Genomic DNA, 16,872 nt, shown 5'->3' on the forward strand with positions numbered 1-16,872 from the left:
TCACTGTCCTGGGACAAGGGAGAGAAAGGGATTTGGACCCAAGAGGAATGGTTTGTCTAGCAGACCGGGGTTTAACTAAAAGAGTGGAGAATATGAGCCTGGGATAGGCAAGGTAGGAAGTAGTCCAGGGGTGTGGCAGGAGGGTTCATGATATTACAGACATTATCTGGCCTCTGTGCTGGAACCCAGCTGGTTCCCCTACCAGCCAGTGTATGAGTGGCACAATCTGGGCAGTGAACTTGAAGACGGTCCGGGTCCATTCATTCTGGCCAATGAGGGAGTGTCTCAGTCAGGGCAGTGGACTTAAGGACTGCCTGAGACAGTGTGGAAGACTTAGGCCATGTCTACATTACCACTTATGTTGGCAAAACTTGTGTCACTTACAGGTGTGAAAAAACACCTCCTTGAGTGACATAAATTTCACCGGCATAAGTGGCAGTGTGCACAGTGCTATGTTGGCAGAAGAGCTTCTCCCACTAACATAGTTGCCATTGGTCCTTGAAGGTGGTTTAATTAGGTCAAAGGGAGAGCTCTCTCCCATCAGAATAGAGTGACTACACAAGTGATCTTACAGCGGCGCAGCTGCATCGGTATAGCTGTGCCGCTGTAAGGTCTCTAGTGTAGACATAGCCTTCAATAGTACCCCAGAAGGGGAAGACTATTATGACTTGCTGGAGAGCTAAGCAATGAAGATGAGGTGTGGCAGCTCCTGAGTAGCAAGAGTGGCATTGCAGAGTGAGAGAGAGAGATGGTGAGCCAAAGAACTGCAAAAAGAGGGTATCAGGTTGACAGAGCTAAACCCCAGATACAGCCAGAAGGAGACACCACCAACAGAAAGTAGAGGTCCCCATGACAGTCTTGTTGCAGGTTTTGGGATAGAGATATCCCTAAAGCAGGGGTTCTCAAACTTCATTGCACCGGGACAACAAAAATTATTACATGACCCCAGGAGGGGGGACTGAAGCCTGAGCCCACCTGAGTCCCACTGCCCTCGGTGGGGGGGCCAAAGCCCAATCCGCACTACCCCAGGCCAGGAGACCAAAGCCAAATGCCAAGGTCTTTACTCCCAGGCAGGGGACCTGTAACCTGAACCCTGCTACCCAGGGCTGAAGCCCTCAGGCTCCGGCTTTGGTTCTGGGCAGTGGGGCTCAGGCTTCAGCAAGTCTAAGACAGCCCTGGATACCCCATTAAAATGGGGTCATAACCCACTTTGGAGTCCCAACCCACAGTTTGAGAAACACTGTACTAAAGCAATGACATTTGATTAACTTCCTTCTGAAAGATCCATGGGTAAAGCTGTCATTGAACGATCAAACTGAAGTTTATGTCAAGAAGAAATAACCTTTGACAGTAACTGTGTTACTGTGGAAAAGGCAACTACATATAGATACAAAGACGTGTGTTTTAATAGTTTTCAAAGTTCATGGGAAAGAGATCATAATAACAAACCAAACTATATTACAAACTATTATAGTAATCAGAAAATGTGTTATGGCAAAAAGGACACTAAGTTACTGGAAAAGTTGAATGTACTAAAATTAGAGCTGCTCCTCCTTGATCTCCATGTGGATAGCTGAAGTGAGCATAGTATTTTCCCAGCAATTTTCTTTTATAAGCTGGGCAAATTCCTGGCAAGGCTGAACAAGAGGGAAGCACTTCCCACTTCCATTATTTTCATAAATGATAAGTTAAAATTAGCTGTATTAAACCAGCTTTCAAATGGCATAGAAGAAAAATTCAAGTTCTTATCTAGGTGTAACTGCTTGGGTGACATGGTGACAAGATATCTAATTTCTTAAGCATCCAAGTAGCAATGAATAATTTATAGCAGACTCTATAGGCTTGGTGCCATGCAGCAAATTGTCCCTAAGGATGTTCCAGTGGCTGCAATATATAGGTATATAAATGATTTTCAGATAAGCTGCCACAACTCACGTGAACCTCTTTGCTGGCTGCTTGTGTCAATGAAGAGTTCTTTAAGGGGATTTTACTTCAGCTCTTCAGATACTTCATTGCTGAAACTGCCTCCTGCTCATGAGAAAACCCAACTCTTCCTGGGGACCTTTTTCAGCTCATCATTATGAGCTATGCATTACCTAAGTGTCCTTGCCACTTCACTCATTCTGAATATCCAGCTATTTACCCATATATGTCTACTCATAAGTTCACTGACTCCTAAACTTTTCTTTTCCACAGTTTCTTCCATCCACTATATGGTGCAAACTTTCTACTTTATTCCCAGTGTTTGAGATTATGCAGGTTATGCAGTAAAGATGATGTAGCTTACTAGACTCAAATAATACAGTCTCTCAAAGAACAGAGGATATGCAAAATCTTTTATTGTCCAGGGTAATTTTTTTTTAAGTAATACTACTCAGAAAGGAAGCTTTCCCCCAGCTACCTAATTTCTTCCTACCTATATAAATACACTTGTGATCTCCATAATCAGTGAATACTAAGCTATTTTTTGAAAGGACAATAACATCCCTTCAGGCTCTTTTAACTGAGATTGTGGGTGTCCCCATTGCAAACCATCCAACCGCCAGAGCTCCTAGGACATGCTGACCACTCTATCCAACTAAGTACAAGCCATATAGCATAATCTACATCAGTGTAAATTCAGCTCTCCTATGATTGACAACCTAGCTCCCACATGTCTTTCCCATAACAAGTATTTTTCCACACAGTTACGTGTAAAGTATTGTGTCCTTTACTTCCATTTACATTGAAGATACAAGAAGATGACTTGATTACACTTTCCTTGCTAGTAATTCAAAGCAAATAGCAATGGGAATATTGACAAATTCATAGTTTTCTATTTCACTTCCAACAACTGCAAGTTCAATAATTTCTCCTTTGTGTCCTTCAGCAGGGTTTCTGAGGTGTCAATATCACTAGCACCAAATTTAGCATCTTCTCTGGCCTCCACCACCTTCAAGGATTCAATTCCAGACTAATTGCTACTAATGTCTCCTTTTTTACCGATACAATGTACCCTACATGTGTTCTTGCACAGCAATGTACATTTACTCTTCTCTTCCTTGTGTCAGTAAGTGCTTAGAAAATGTGTTACATTGTTACATACAAGAAAAGATAAACATGTCCTGGATTGTTCAAAATGATACATCCTGTAAACCACTCACGGTGGTTTCTGAATGGAGACAACATTGATTTGGCTGGGGTATGATGTTTAGAAAAACTATTGGATGAGGTAGTACTGGTGTAACCACTCTATTCCAATTGTCCATTCATCTTCCATTAGTTACAGGATACTTTTATAGTCCCATTTTCACCATGCTTGACTCAAGTACAAGATTGAAAATCTTTCATTACAAAGTGTGTCAGCCCCCTGGCTCTGACAATGTATACTGCCTTCTGCAGTAGTGTTTGCCGAGGAAATCCCAAGAATCCTATACAAATTGAAAACAGTATTGTTTTCAAAGTAATACAATTCCTCTCTTGCTCTTTGCCAAATCTCCAAATGTTTTGGAGCTCGCATTAACCTACACAGTCTGCCTGGTGGAACCCGTTAACAATTGTATAACAATTATCTGCACTGAGATGCAAAGGCGAAAAATGGTTAATGGGCCATGAGAGCTGCTAAGAATCAGCTAAGACCATCTGATGTATCTATGTGCTTGCAATACAAAAGTCCAGCCTGAAGACACTTTTTCTCACCTAAAAGAGATCTTTTTCTTCTTGCTAATATTCTAACTGGCCTCTTTCTAAGTAATTCATCACTGGAAATCTCCATCTGTCCCCATTTGTAACTATCACTGCTGCAAGGAAACTTACAACTAAAAGAGAAGTGGACAATATAACCAAGTTAAAAATGATTGTATTGTGTGGTTGTCATGGGGTCATGCTACTCACTGCTTGGCAGCACCTCCTTGTGGTTCATCTGGGGAATTCTCACTTCTGTCTGCACCCTGTCCAGTAGTCGCTCAGCCTGTTGCCTCAGTCACTCACACTGCAGTCCCTCTCTCACTTATCAGGAGCTGAAGTGTCTCTCCTTCATGGCTTAGCCCTCTGGCCAAATCACTATCATCCTCCCCTTCTGGGGTATTATCAGAGTCTCCTTTCTCAAAGTCTCAGGCAGTCTCCATCTCCTCTGTGCTGACTGCACCACTTTGGATTGACTGCCCTCTACTTTGGATTCCAGTCCAGCGACCCTTAAACCAGCAGTTTAGGTCTATCCCTCTCAGATCTTACTGCTCCTTCCCTGGACTGCTTCTTACTCTGCCTTTCTTGGGCTCCTACTCTCTCTCTCTTATATCAAAGAGTGTGACTGCAGGCTTCCTCGCTGCAGCCCCCATCTACTTCCTCTCTTTATAAACCCTGGCCAGCTCCTCCCGCAACTGGATTTAGTCAGAAATTAGGCCTTAGCATTCCCTGGTTTTCCTGCAGGTGCAACCTGTAGGTTAATTGGTCTAATTTAGCCCTTCAGGCCTTATGTGGGATGGACACCCCATCACAGTCATATAAAGAGAGTACTTTTTGTATGGCTGTGGTAATAATATATCCTTTCATTCCATGTATCATAGATATTCAAGCACTACTTGCTCATGGCTTTTCCACTCTTGAGTTATGCGGTTATTTCTAACTCATGTACACCGCTACCCCGATATAATGCTGTCCTCGGGAGCCAAAAAATCTTACCGCGTTATAGGTGAAACCGTGTTATATCGAACTTGCTTTGATCCACCGGAATGCGCAGCCCCACCCTCCCCCGGAGCACTGCTTTACCGCGTTATATCTGAATTCATGTTATATGCAGTCATGTTATATCATGGCAGAGTTGTATTAATAAGGCATATTCACTGCCAAAATGGTACTGTACTTTTTTGAACTGAAGAAGTGCAAAAGGACCTAGTGGTTCTCAAGTTATGGTCCCCTGGACCATGATGAAGTGGGTTTTAGCCCACGAAAGCTTATGCTCAAATAAATTTGTTAGTTTCTAAGGCGCCACAAGTACTCCTCGTTCTTTTTGCTAATACAGACCAACACGGCTACCACTCTGGTCCCTGGACCGTGGGTGATTGACGGAATACTTGCAGATGATCTCATGTTGCTGGCTCTCCTTCTTGTTTCCAGTGTTAAGTACATTAAAAGATGCTTAAAAGTCCATATGTTTTCCTAATATCACTTTTCCATATAACCAGTTGCTGTAGCTAGCAGGTGGACATATTGCAACTGAAAATAGGAGGGGAGATAGTTTGTGCAGGAGTACCGGTGGTATGTGTGATCACTAATAGGTATAGATAGAGCAGCTTCACAAACCCATCACTATTAAAACATGGTCCAGACAACAAAATAGCTGAGAAACCCCCTCTTATAGCCCATTTCCTACCAACTAGCATGGTTTTCTTCACAATTTTCTAGTTCTTTGTCCAGTCTAGGATTAAATATCCTAAGCAATGGGGGACTTCCGCCACATCCCTTTGGGAGACTATTTCATTAACTGTCAAGAAGTATTTCTTGAGTTTTCAGCCCAAATGTTCTTTGGCTTTATTAAATCCCACCAATCCTAGGCCTTGTCTTCACTACTGGTGAGATTGGCGCTGCTGCAATTGATGCAGCGGGTGTTGATTTAGTGGGGCTGGTGAAGATCTGCTAAATTGACAGACAGAAGAGCGCTCTCTGGTACTCCAGCTCCCCAAGAAGATTAAGGTAAGTCGACAGGAGAGTGTCTCCTATCAACCCAGCACAGTGAAGATACCTAAGCTATGTTGACTTCAGCTACATTATTCACATAGCTGGAGTAACATAACTAAGGTTGACTTACCCCGGTAGCGTAAACAAGGTCCTAGTTATAGCTCCTTGAGCCACCCTATCAAGTCCTCTTCCTCCTTGGTATTTACCCTTTGTTGCTTGTAGATTATTAGCCTATCTGGACAGCATATGCATGTTGTTTGCACTTTTGAATTTTTGAGGAAAATCTTGTGACCGGGGTCCTAGTGGGGGCCAGCTATGGTCACTCAATTAGGGTGAACTGCAAAGATTGGGGCAGACATTCCCCATAAAGCTGGTGGATATTCTAATACTTAGATTTACCAAGACAGCATAAAACAGCTTCTTTATTACCTTACTGGTTACTCAGAAGTCTAAACAACACAGTTCCCTTAAAGTGATCCAGCCTCAGGCCTCCATCCAGGTACCCACATCAAATATGATGAAATTTTCATCATATCTTATTTCATCATATAAAAGAAAAGGTTCTACCAATCCCAAAGGATCGGACACATTACTTCCCAGGTTATTGAATATTCCAGAACTTACCCAAATACACCCTACAGCCAATTCTTTTTAACTAAACTTTATTAAAAAACAAAAGAGAGAGAGAGAGAGTATGGTTAAAAGATCAATATACATACAGACATGAGTTCAATTCATTTAGGTGGAGCTTCATAGCAGAGATGGGGAGCTTTGTAGTTGCAAAGAGTTCTTTTAGAAATAGTTCACTGATTATAGTCCAATGTCCAAATCTCATATTCAGGGCGTACCAGCATAACTGGGACCTCAGCCTTGCGTCTCAAACTTCCCTGATGAAGCCTAAGCAGATCTGAGATAACAGAATCAGGACCCAAGGATCTTTTATCCAATTTCATGTCCTTTTTGACAAGTTGGAGTTCAAAAGGTAATTAGGATGACTTTGAAGGAGGTCCATCATCGGTACTTAGCTATAGAATTAACATAAGGCAATTAACTTGTTCCTCCACCATTCACAGATTATTTGCTATACATCTCAAAGAGAGATGAATACCGACATATCCTGTGTTTACAATTCATTTAAATGCTAGGATGTTCTTTTGATCTCTGAATTATCAGAATACAGCAGAAACAGGGACTGTTGATTACATTGTGGACCCTACTCATACATATGTAAATACACAAAAACACAAACATTATCTCCCCACATGTCTTTTGAGGGTTATTTATTTATTGAGGGCAAAAAGGCAGTTAGGCACCCAACTCGCATTGAAAGTTTAATTCCTCTTTGTGCCTTTGAAAAATCTCTCTACAAGACTTTCCCTCTCTTTTTTTCTGTTACCTCTGCTGTGGTAATAAGATGACCAGATGTCCCAATTTTATAGGGACACCCAATTTTGGGGTCTTTTTCTTATATAGGCTCCTATTGCCCCCTGTCCCGATTTTTCACATTTGCTGTCTGCTCATCCTGTGTGGTAATCTCCAAACATCAAGGTATCAGTTTGAGACTAGCAGGAAAAAACAAACCAAAACAATACATACAAAAAAAAATGCAGTTTTACAATTAATCTTGAGACACTTTTAGTATTGTCTTCCTTGTTTCCTTTTCTATAATTTTGTTTCTATTATTCTGACAAGGACTTCTGTAAAAGTTCAAGCCACCAACCTGAAACTGACAGGAACAGTGGAATAAAGACCAAAAGAACAAATTATTTTGACAGAACTAACAGGACTCTGTCATCTCTTGGAATCACCTTTCACTTTTCTTTGTGCATTTTCTTTCTGTTGGGTCCTCTGAACACACCTATGTGTCAGCTGGAGGTTGTCAGACATAAATCTATGAAGACAAAGAAACGAAAAACAAGATGACACAATTGAGGAGGTACCTGTTTTTTTCTGACCTAAGATTAGTTTTAAATGCAAACACAAACATTAATTTGCAATGGTGGGAAAGTGGCCTGTGGCCTCCCTGACTCCTGATTGACTTTGCTACTTACAAAACACAAATTGTTTCCAAGTGCTCCTTCCAATAAGCTGGAGAAATATCTGCAGTTAGGACCTGATCTGAAACCCACTTCAGTGGACACTGTATCAGGCCTGGATTCAGTAAAGGAGGGCTCATTCTTGCTGTTGTGATGAGTTCTATAGAAAAGGTACATATATCAGTAGCTTTCCATGTATTTGTCGGTGGTCTTGCCTCCGCACAGGGGGCTGGACTAGATGAGCTGTCAAGGTCCCTTCCAGTCCTACATATCTATGGTTAATATAAAAAGCCCCATCTACTGTCATGTAAAAATATGTAGCATTGTTCATAATTATGTAAGTTCCAAAAAGTTGTTATACAAGCCACATGACTTCTTGAAAGCAGCTCTTTACAGCTATTGTTGCTGCCATCGCTTCTACTATTATGGTGCCAGTGCTGCTTTTCAAATAACTCCTCTGGCAGAAGAATATGTTAGTGGTACGACTATCTCTGATAGGTCAACAGTTCACAAGTGTGGCCTAGTAAGTTTAAGTAGTAACGTCCAAGTGAAAAGTAGGTGAGTGTACAGTGAAACAAGGGATCACAAAACAGATATGAAATCATTAATTTTGATAACACAGGGACTGCATTACTTAAGAATCACTGGTCATTTTAATGTTTTGCCATCAGGACTGAGCCTGTAGGCCTGTCTCAAATACTCAAACCTCACCTTCAAAAAACGGAGAGTTGGTCTGCTGCTTCATTATCTGCTCTGCAGTAGTAACAATAGAACGGATCCTTTTCTGTAGCTCTCATTTGTCATGCATGCTTTGAAGCCATTCACTGAGACATACTAATGGCACTGGTCATCTCAGCCAGGTATGCATTTGCTATTTCATAGAGTCATAGATTCTAGGACTGGAAGGGACCTCGAGAGGTCATCGAGTCCAGTCCCCTGCCCGCATGGACGTTTTTAAACCACCAATTGCCAGCAGTATGTGAGAGTGCACAATTTTCCTTATTCCTTATCCAACAGGAAGTAACTGAAATAACAGTGTAGTAGCTACTAATAAATACTGATACTCCTTGTCGTTTTTCACTGTATCAGTGTATAGGGCTCATGAATGTAAGAAGTCACAGTATGAAGTGTTGTGGTTCTGTAAGTATTAGGATCAGAAAGGTCAAGGCTAAGTTTCCAAATGGCTTCAAGCAATCCCTGAAAGCTGCACCAGCAAGCAATATTTGCCTGAACAAACTGGGCAGTTGGAGGTGAGATTCACAAAGGCACTGAGATATCTAAGTCCCATTTTCAGGCACCACTGCAATCCACAAGACTCCTGCACAGCAGCTGCCTAGCCTTGTAGGCACTAAACTTACTCAGTGCCTAAACTTTTGTCTCTGGACCTGTGTCACACAGCCCTACTTAAGTCTTCCAGGCTTCCATCTGCTGCCTAAGCACATGCACTGCTGCCTCCCTCTAGGCATCTGGTCACCAATTCTCCCACCTAAGTGCCAGAGCAATTCACAAACCTGGGAAGATAGGCATTTGGTCACCAAAGTTGCATGTGGGAGCCCAATCCAGCAGGTGTCCTCAGAGGTTGCCGAACTCCACACAAAACAGAGGCAGACTTCTCTTATAGCCTTTAGCTCAGGGTCCTCACCTAGGATGTGGGAGATTCTAACTTTGCTTGCTCAGGGAAGGTAGTATGACTGTGACTCAGCAAAAACTCTAATGTTGTCAATAGAGTTATAACGGTGTAAACCCAGTGTAAATAAAATCAGAATTAGTCTCTATGTATCAGCCCTAAATGTCCGAAGTATGTTTCTGTTACATCTTTTGCTTTGTTAGGCATTGGTAACATAATCAAGAGCATTCATAAATTGATACCTGTTGTTCGCAGACATTTGAGGCAAGCTTCCTTTTAGGTCATCTTAAACAAATTACCATGACTTAGTAGTTGCATCTTCTCCAGTGGGTACATTCAATCTCCTGTGTTGAGTGTTGTGTTCCTGACAACTGAAGCAGAAGGAAATCTAATTACCCACCTCTTTCTTGCTTCTTCACTTGCCTAACACGAAAGGAAGGCCTTTTTTTTTTAAAAAATAGGAACTCAGTGTTCTTTAATAGCATTCACCATGAAAGGCAGGAGAGCCCCACAGTATAGAAGGAATTTTAAGGTTCCAGAACTCTTATTTATTCTTACTCTTCCTTATTTGTGGACAAACAGCTGTTGTTTCATCATCATCTTTATGGATTTTTCATAAAATACCCAGAGCCTCAAGAACTAGTTTATTCCATCCAGTGAATCAGGTTGTGTCCAAAGCTGCGTTTCACAGTTTCCCTGGCTGAATTTTTGTCAGTCAGCACTGTAGTATGTCATTACATCATTTTATTCCGTCATTAACAGTGAAGTGGGTCATAGTGTTTAACCTTTTCATTAACATTATAATTTATAGAGCTATAGAATTTCAGGTCAGAAGGGCTATGATTATTTGATCTAACCTCCTATTGTGGCCAATGGCCACAGAATTTTACTCAGTAATTTTGACAGTAGAGGGAATTATTCTTCCCTATTTCTCTAAATTTAGGAACCTGGGGTGCAATCCTAGCCCCAGTGAAGTCAATAGCAAAACTACCCTTGACTTCAGTTGATCAGGATTTCATCTCTGGTGTTTTCCTCTTGAGTTGATGTATAGACACAAAACATTCATCTCAGTCTGGTTATATCATTTCAATTAGATAATTCACTAATCTCTGAAACAAGCTGAGAGTGTTATAAATGTTAGAGGCGGATGTCTCTACTTAAAAAAAAAAAAAGGTGCCAAAGGGTTTTATTTTAGCCAGGGCTGGCCCTAGACCAAATGGCGCCCCAGACAAGGAGTGTCTTCAACACCATCTCCATTTGTTAAATTTTTTAATCTCTTATTTTTTATTGCATGTGTAGCCCGTTTTACGACTTTGATGCACAATTTGCATGCATGATTTATCCCTGTCATATAAGACAATACATTTGCACATTGGGTTCTGTAAATCTGTATTTATTCATGCCATATATAAGCAAATAAGAAAAAAATCATTTCCTCTAAGTTTATAGAAACTTTTAAATTTTAAGAATAACTGGAATGTACTAACATCAAGAAATTGAACTGTACACCAACATTCCTCAGTAACAGGGCTTTCATAATTTACGCTTCACTCCTCAATTTCTTCTGCATTGGGAAGATAGACTGGGCTTCAGGCAGTAGCAATGTTCTGTTTCAGATTTTTTTCCCATCAAATTTGCCCCTTGCTGAAAACTAGATTGCAATTGAGCTTTTCGCTATACTGAGCTTTTGAAGTCTTCTTTGGGGGGCATCTTTTATTTTCTATGGGGGAAAACAGGCAGTATTAGGGAGAGCAAAAGTCTATTTTCCCCAGCCTTAGAAAATTATCAAACATTACTTGTGTGAGGGACTCAGACCAGAAGGCTATAAAAGAGTAGTGGAAGGCAAATATATCAGCCTCAGGATGAGGTCCCTGTTCCCTGGGTAGCCAAACAAAGGCTACTCCAGGATAATGAAGACATCTGATGTCAATTAACCAGTTAAGGCTGTTAGGGTAATGGAGACAGCTGGAACTAATCAAGTTCTCACTCATAGTGCTTAAAAACTCTCCTTCCTGTACCCTTAAGAGAGTCCAGATGGAAGGAGCTGGAGGAGAGGAAGTGTTGCTGAATCCAAAGTAAGGGTGCAGCTAGGAAAAGGGGACAATGGGGAAGTAGCCCAGGGAATCAAAGCAGCACCAGTGGTGAAGGGGAAGCTGCCAACAGCTGCTGCTATTATGGTCCCTGGGCTGGAACACGGAATAGAGGGTGGGCCTGGGTTCCCCCCACCCCCTTGCTCTACAGCAACCCCCTGAGAAGGGGAAGCAAGCCTAGGTCTAGGCAGGACTGCACCTACTGAGCTCTAAGGAGCAACAAAGACTGTGGAGTATTTCCCTTTCCCACCTCCCATACTGGCCTGTGATGAAAGTAGCTCAATAAAGCTGTGACCTTTGCTGCTACACAAAGAAAGGGAGGTCACATTGAGGGCCTTAGCGAGCTTCTGAGGCCATTGAATCCACCTGGAAGTGCGGGACCCACCAATACAGGCTTGAAACTTTGTCACATTTGTTAAGAATGGTAAAAGAAGTAACACTCTTTCTTTTATACTATTGCATAGATAAGGATTTGATAGATATCTCTGGCATCTCATTATGTAGGTCCTTTATTTGTCACTACTTACACTCTTCAAGTCTTAAAACACAAGTACACTTTTACAATTACCCAAGGTTCATAATATCACAGCTGGGCTCTCACTTCACTTCATTTCATTCTTATATCTCATGAACTAACTGGCAACGCCCTGCCCCTTATATACCTGCGAGGGCATGGCTGACAATCTTTTAGGAGGTTCAAGGAAAATGTAAAGTAAACTGGAAAGTTTTGGTTGGTGAAAAATGAATTCACACACAGAATACCTGAAACATTTTATTTCAAACATTCTATTTTCCCTTTTGTCACTAACAACAAAAACGGCAACCCAAGACTGGCACCCCCCAAACCCTGCATCCCAGGTAGTCACCTGGGTTGCCTGATTTAAGCTTTCCTTCCAGAATTACATCAGACTGGCAGACATGCACCTCATCAAACAAGTGTAAAATTTAGGTTCACATGAGTCATATATTGGGCCAATTTTTTTTCTTAATTTCAAAACATTGAGCTAAATCTCAGTCCCTAGCTCTGCTCCCTTTGTGCCACTCAGGCTGCATAAAGTGGAAAGTAGCTGCAACTCTCCAGCTGAGTACTTCCCCTACGTGAGGAAGTCATCAGAAGGTCTAGAGTTTTCAAATCTAGCTTCCACACCCACATCCAGTACAGGGGACTTGTTGAGGTTGGGATGGGGCAAGAGCAGAATGCGCTGAGCTCCAGTGATCTCTGGCTGGCAGATTGCCCCTGGATTCAGTCACCTCCAGATGTCACATCATCATGTTGTTTCTTTACTACTAATACAGGTGAAGCTCAAGGTATTGACTCACCTAAGAGTCCATTCTCTTCAAGTCACTGCTTTAAACATTTCTATAGCACCAAAGGTATAAGTCAGAATGTTTTTTTTAACAGAAGTTGCTCCCAGCTATGTACTGTATTAATGTAACAGAATTGTATAACATGGAATTGCCAATATCCTTTTGCCTTGCAGCAAAATAATATTTGAACTTGCTTGATGAGGACTCTAGCAAATCCTTGAGCTATTTCTTTCACAGTCAATACCCATGTTAGTAAGACAATTTGTGGTGCTGGGTCAGACATCTGCATAATGCTTCTGTTAAGCCCAGCTTCTGATTCTGAAGAAGGATTTTTTTTTATATGACAGATTAATTGTTCCTACCTAGAATTCACCTCTGGAAGATTTTCTGTTTCTGTTGTGCCTGGCATAGTGGAATATTTATTTTACTTGTGAAGTTTGGGTCTGGTGCCACCCCTTGTGTCCTGAAAGACCATGGGAGGGTGCTGAGCACTTTTGAAAATCTGGCCACTTAGGATAAATTTTTCAAAAAGCATCTGGGTGACTTCAGAACCTGATTCCCATTTTCAAAATTGTTTTGGGTACTTCAGAGCCTAACTCTCATTGACTTTTATGAAACTTGGACTCCTAAGTTCCTAAATTGTTTTTGAAATGGGGTTTAGATTCCAAAGACACTTAGGCACTTTTGAAAATGTTACCATTCATCCCTGATCAAAGCACATGGGCATGTGGTTAACTGTAAGCACATGCTCAAGTGCTTAGATGAATAAGCATAGATTTAAGCATGTGTGTGAAATGGGCTATCTGAACGTGGTGAAAATTAAATACATATATATGGACATGCTCAATAATAACAGGATGCAAGCAAACATCACAAATAATGGCCAAGCTGTAGAGCCAGTAGATGAATTTAATTATCTGGGATCATACATATCCAACCAAGACTAGGGATGTCTCACTGAGCCATGGCCTCCCTTATGGAAGTATGGAAAAACTGTACCTCTTTAAATCTACAAAGGTTGACATGTCAAAAGCAATAATTTTTTACATAGTGACTTATAGATGTGAATTCTGGGAAACTAATGCTGCTGACAAGAGGAAAATAGAAGACTTTGAGATATGGTGCTGTCGAAAACCCTTGTGTATGTCTTGGATGGAAAAGAAGCAAACGTTAGAAATATTATTGGAGAGAAGCAAACTCTGCTCTCGCAAATGAACAGGCGCAAACTTATATACTTTGGTCACATCAGATGGAAATAACTTTGAGAAAGTTATCATGGAAGGAATGGTGGTGATTCACCATAGTAGGGAAATACCAGCAATGAGATGGATAGACAATGTACGGCAGATCACTAGGAGATCAGCTACTGAGTGTGTGAAGACTTCTGAAAATTCTTCTATGATGTCACCAGTGTTCAGACATGAATAAATGGATTTTAGTTAGTTACTTGCTAGAAATTAAGCATACACTTACCTGCATTGCCGAATCAGGGCTTTATTGGTGCCTAATTGATAGATGAGCTCTTTTGAAAATCTGGGCTTATGTATGTAGCTGCACTATGGTAAAATCAGAAGCAGAAATGCTGCTGCTGCTGCTATGAACAGCAGTAAGAATGGCCCAGAAAGCCTTGATCCCTTTCCATAGAGGGAAAAGGCATCAAGGAACCCCTGGTGTAATTACTTCCTTTTAAGCCCATCCATTATTTCTTTTATCTAGTTACACATTCTTACATTCTTGTTACAACTCCTACACTCCTCTGTATATTAATTTTGTTAAACAATTTCATTCTAAATGAGAATTAGCATCTCTGAAGACATCTTCAGTAAGAACCTCTGCTTAATTGACTATTTATTTTTGTTTCAAATCTGGCAACTGATTTGTAGTACTTGTAGAACTGTTGTGATCCTGATTTTTAATTGTATGAAGTTTGGGCTAAAGTGACTATAAAAGCATCAAGGAAAAATAATAGTTTAGAAGTGCAACAGGAAATAGGCTTAGATTTACATAATGGATTTATTCACCCGACCATTTTACAGAGGGAAAAGTAGGGATGCATAATAAATAAATTACATCATGCCATCAATATGTTACATTTAACTACACTGCTGGCTCTGTTTTTCTTATTGTTTAAGTTGGGTGACATGTTTGAAAACACATGTTTCTTCATTACATTATTTTAAATGCGTTGGTAAATCTGCTTTCAGATGACAGTAAAATCCCTTAGTGCTTCTAGCAACTCATTTATTTTAGAACAAACCTTTCACATTTTTATATACAAGAATTGAAAATAATGCAAAAGCATTATCACCGTGAGCCCCTGCTGTGGCCCATCTGGCTCAAGGAGAACATGGCCAAGGCTGTATTTCTTAAGCATCCTCTGGTTTCAGGCTGCCCATCTATGTGCATCTTTCTTAATGTCCCTGTTCTGGATCCATTCCGTCCAGGAAGGGCCATCTGTTTCAGTTATTTTGAGGACACTTTGGTCTTTGTCTGTACAATTTATAGATTTTTATCAAAATGCTCATAATAGGAAGCTTGTGAATTGTACTTTACTGTGGTATAGAGTGGTTGAAAATTTTTGAATGACAACTTTTTAAATAGAAAAAGGGCCTTTGCTGAAAAAGAAATGTTCACAGAGCATTTTTTGTTCTGTGAATTTTTTTTGGAGAAAAATCAAAACCTTTTTTGTTTCTCAGTTTTTGTTTTTTCCGTCCCCCCCTTACTGCTTTTCCCCTCCCCCCGCCTCTTTTCCAGTGATAAAATAGAAAAAGGGATAAAGGGGGTGTGAACTGAGAGAGGAAAAAGTGAGGAAAGACACTGAAAAGTCATATTATTGAAATTATTGAAAATTCTTAAGGAAAAATATTGCAAAAACATTTCTAAATCAGTTCTTTTTTTAAAAAAATTGAAATTGTTTCAAAAGGTTCAAGTCTTGTAGCAATTTTTTTTCTGTTTTTCAATCAGCTCTACTCTGGTATCTAGATACAGGAATGGTGAAAGAATACTGATGTATGGGTGTTTGCCATTGCAAAAAATAGATGTTTTACAAAATGTGGTGATTTTTTATTGTAGGTCACAACTAGTGTGCATAATGGGCTTCCACGTGCTGAGTACCTTCATCTTGTGTTGACTTGGATGGGAGTTTGGGGCACTCATCACATGCCTGTACTCCAGTGTTGGTTTACTGAGAAAGGTGCTCTCATTGCTATTCACTGTATATATTTCTATGTTTACTTGTTTCTTTACACAATCATGAGTATGTTCTGAGTATTTGAGTGCTATTTGTTCATTGGTCAGAGGATTTGGTTAACTGATCGGGGGAAATTGTTTGATTAAATTTAGAATTTTGGGTGGGTTTTTAAGGGTAATTTAGATCACGTTTTTCACTAGCTCAGCTATGCTAGGAATTCTGGCCCAGATCCACACACAGCAATTAAGGCTCCTAATTTCCTTTGATTTCAATGGAAGTTTGTTGCTTAAATGCCTTTCGAAGGTCTGGGCCTCTCGCCTTACCCTTACCGTCCTTTCCATTGCATTTCCTCTTCTGCCTTTGCACCTCTTTAAGTTTTGGGTTTTTAACTGGATAATCGTGCAAAGAAAACAGTGTAATATTGGATTGGGTAGAATAACTATGTACATGTTGTAGTCTTTCATGCACAATGATTTTTAAAGCTTAATAAACTTTATTTGCATACTAAGACCCCGTCATACACTCCTTTCTCAAGCAAAGCTCATATTAACTTCAGTGGGGGGGGGGGGGGGGGGAGGGCTAGATTCACAGAGGGATTTAGGCACCCAAGTCCAAAATGTAGCTACTCAAAACCTTGGCATAGCTGCTACTTAACCATGAAGGTGCCTAAAGTCCCTAGGAGTCTAAGTTTCTGCTGATAAAGTCCCTTAAGTACCTAAACATCTGCAGCTGGGCATGCACATAGACACCTCAGTCCTGATGCCTGGACAGCTAGCTCATTCCTAAACCCTAGCGGGGTCCTCAAACTAGGCATTCCTTATCTATCTCAACTGTGGGGCCCAATACAGTAGGTGTGTTTAGAGGCTAACATATCAAACCTTGCACAAAATGGCATATGACGAGGACGTACTGGGGCCTCCTTATAAGTTGTACTTTAGTGGGTAGTATAGTCACCCAGCATGTGGG

The sequence above is a fragment of the Chrysemys picta genome, chromosome 3 (genome assembly GCF_011386835.1).
Source record: "Chrysemys picta bellii isolate R12L10 chromosome 3, ASM1138683v2, whole genome shotgun sequence".
Lineage (NCBI taxonomy): Eukaryota > Metazoa > Chordata > Testudines > Emydidae > Chrysemys > Chrysemys picta.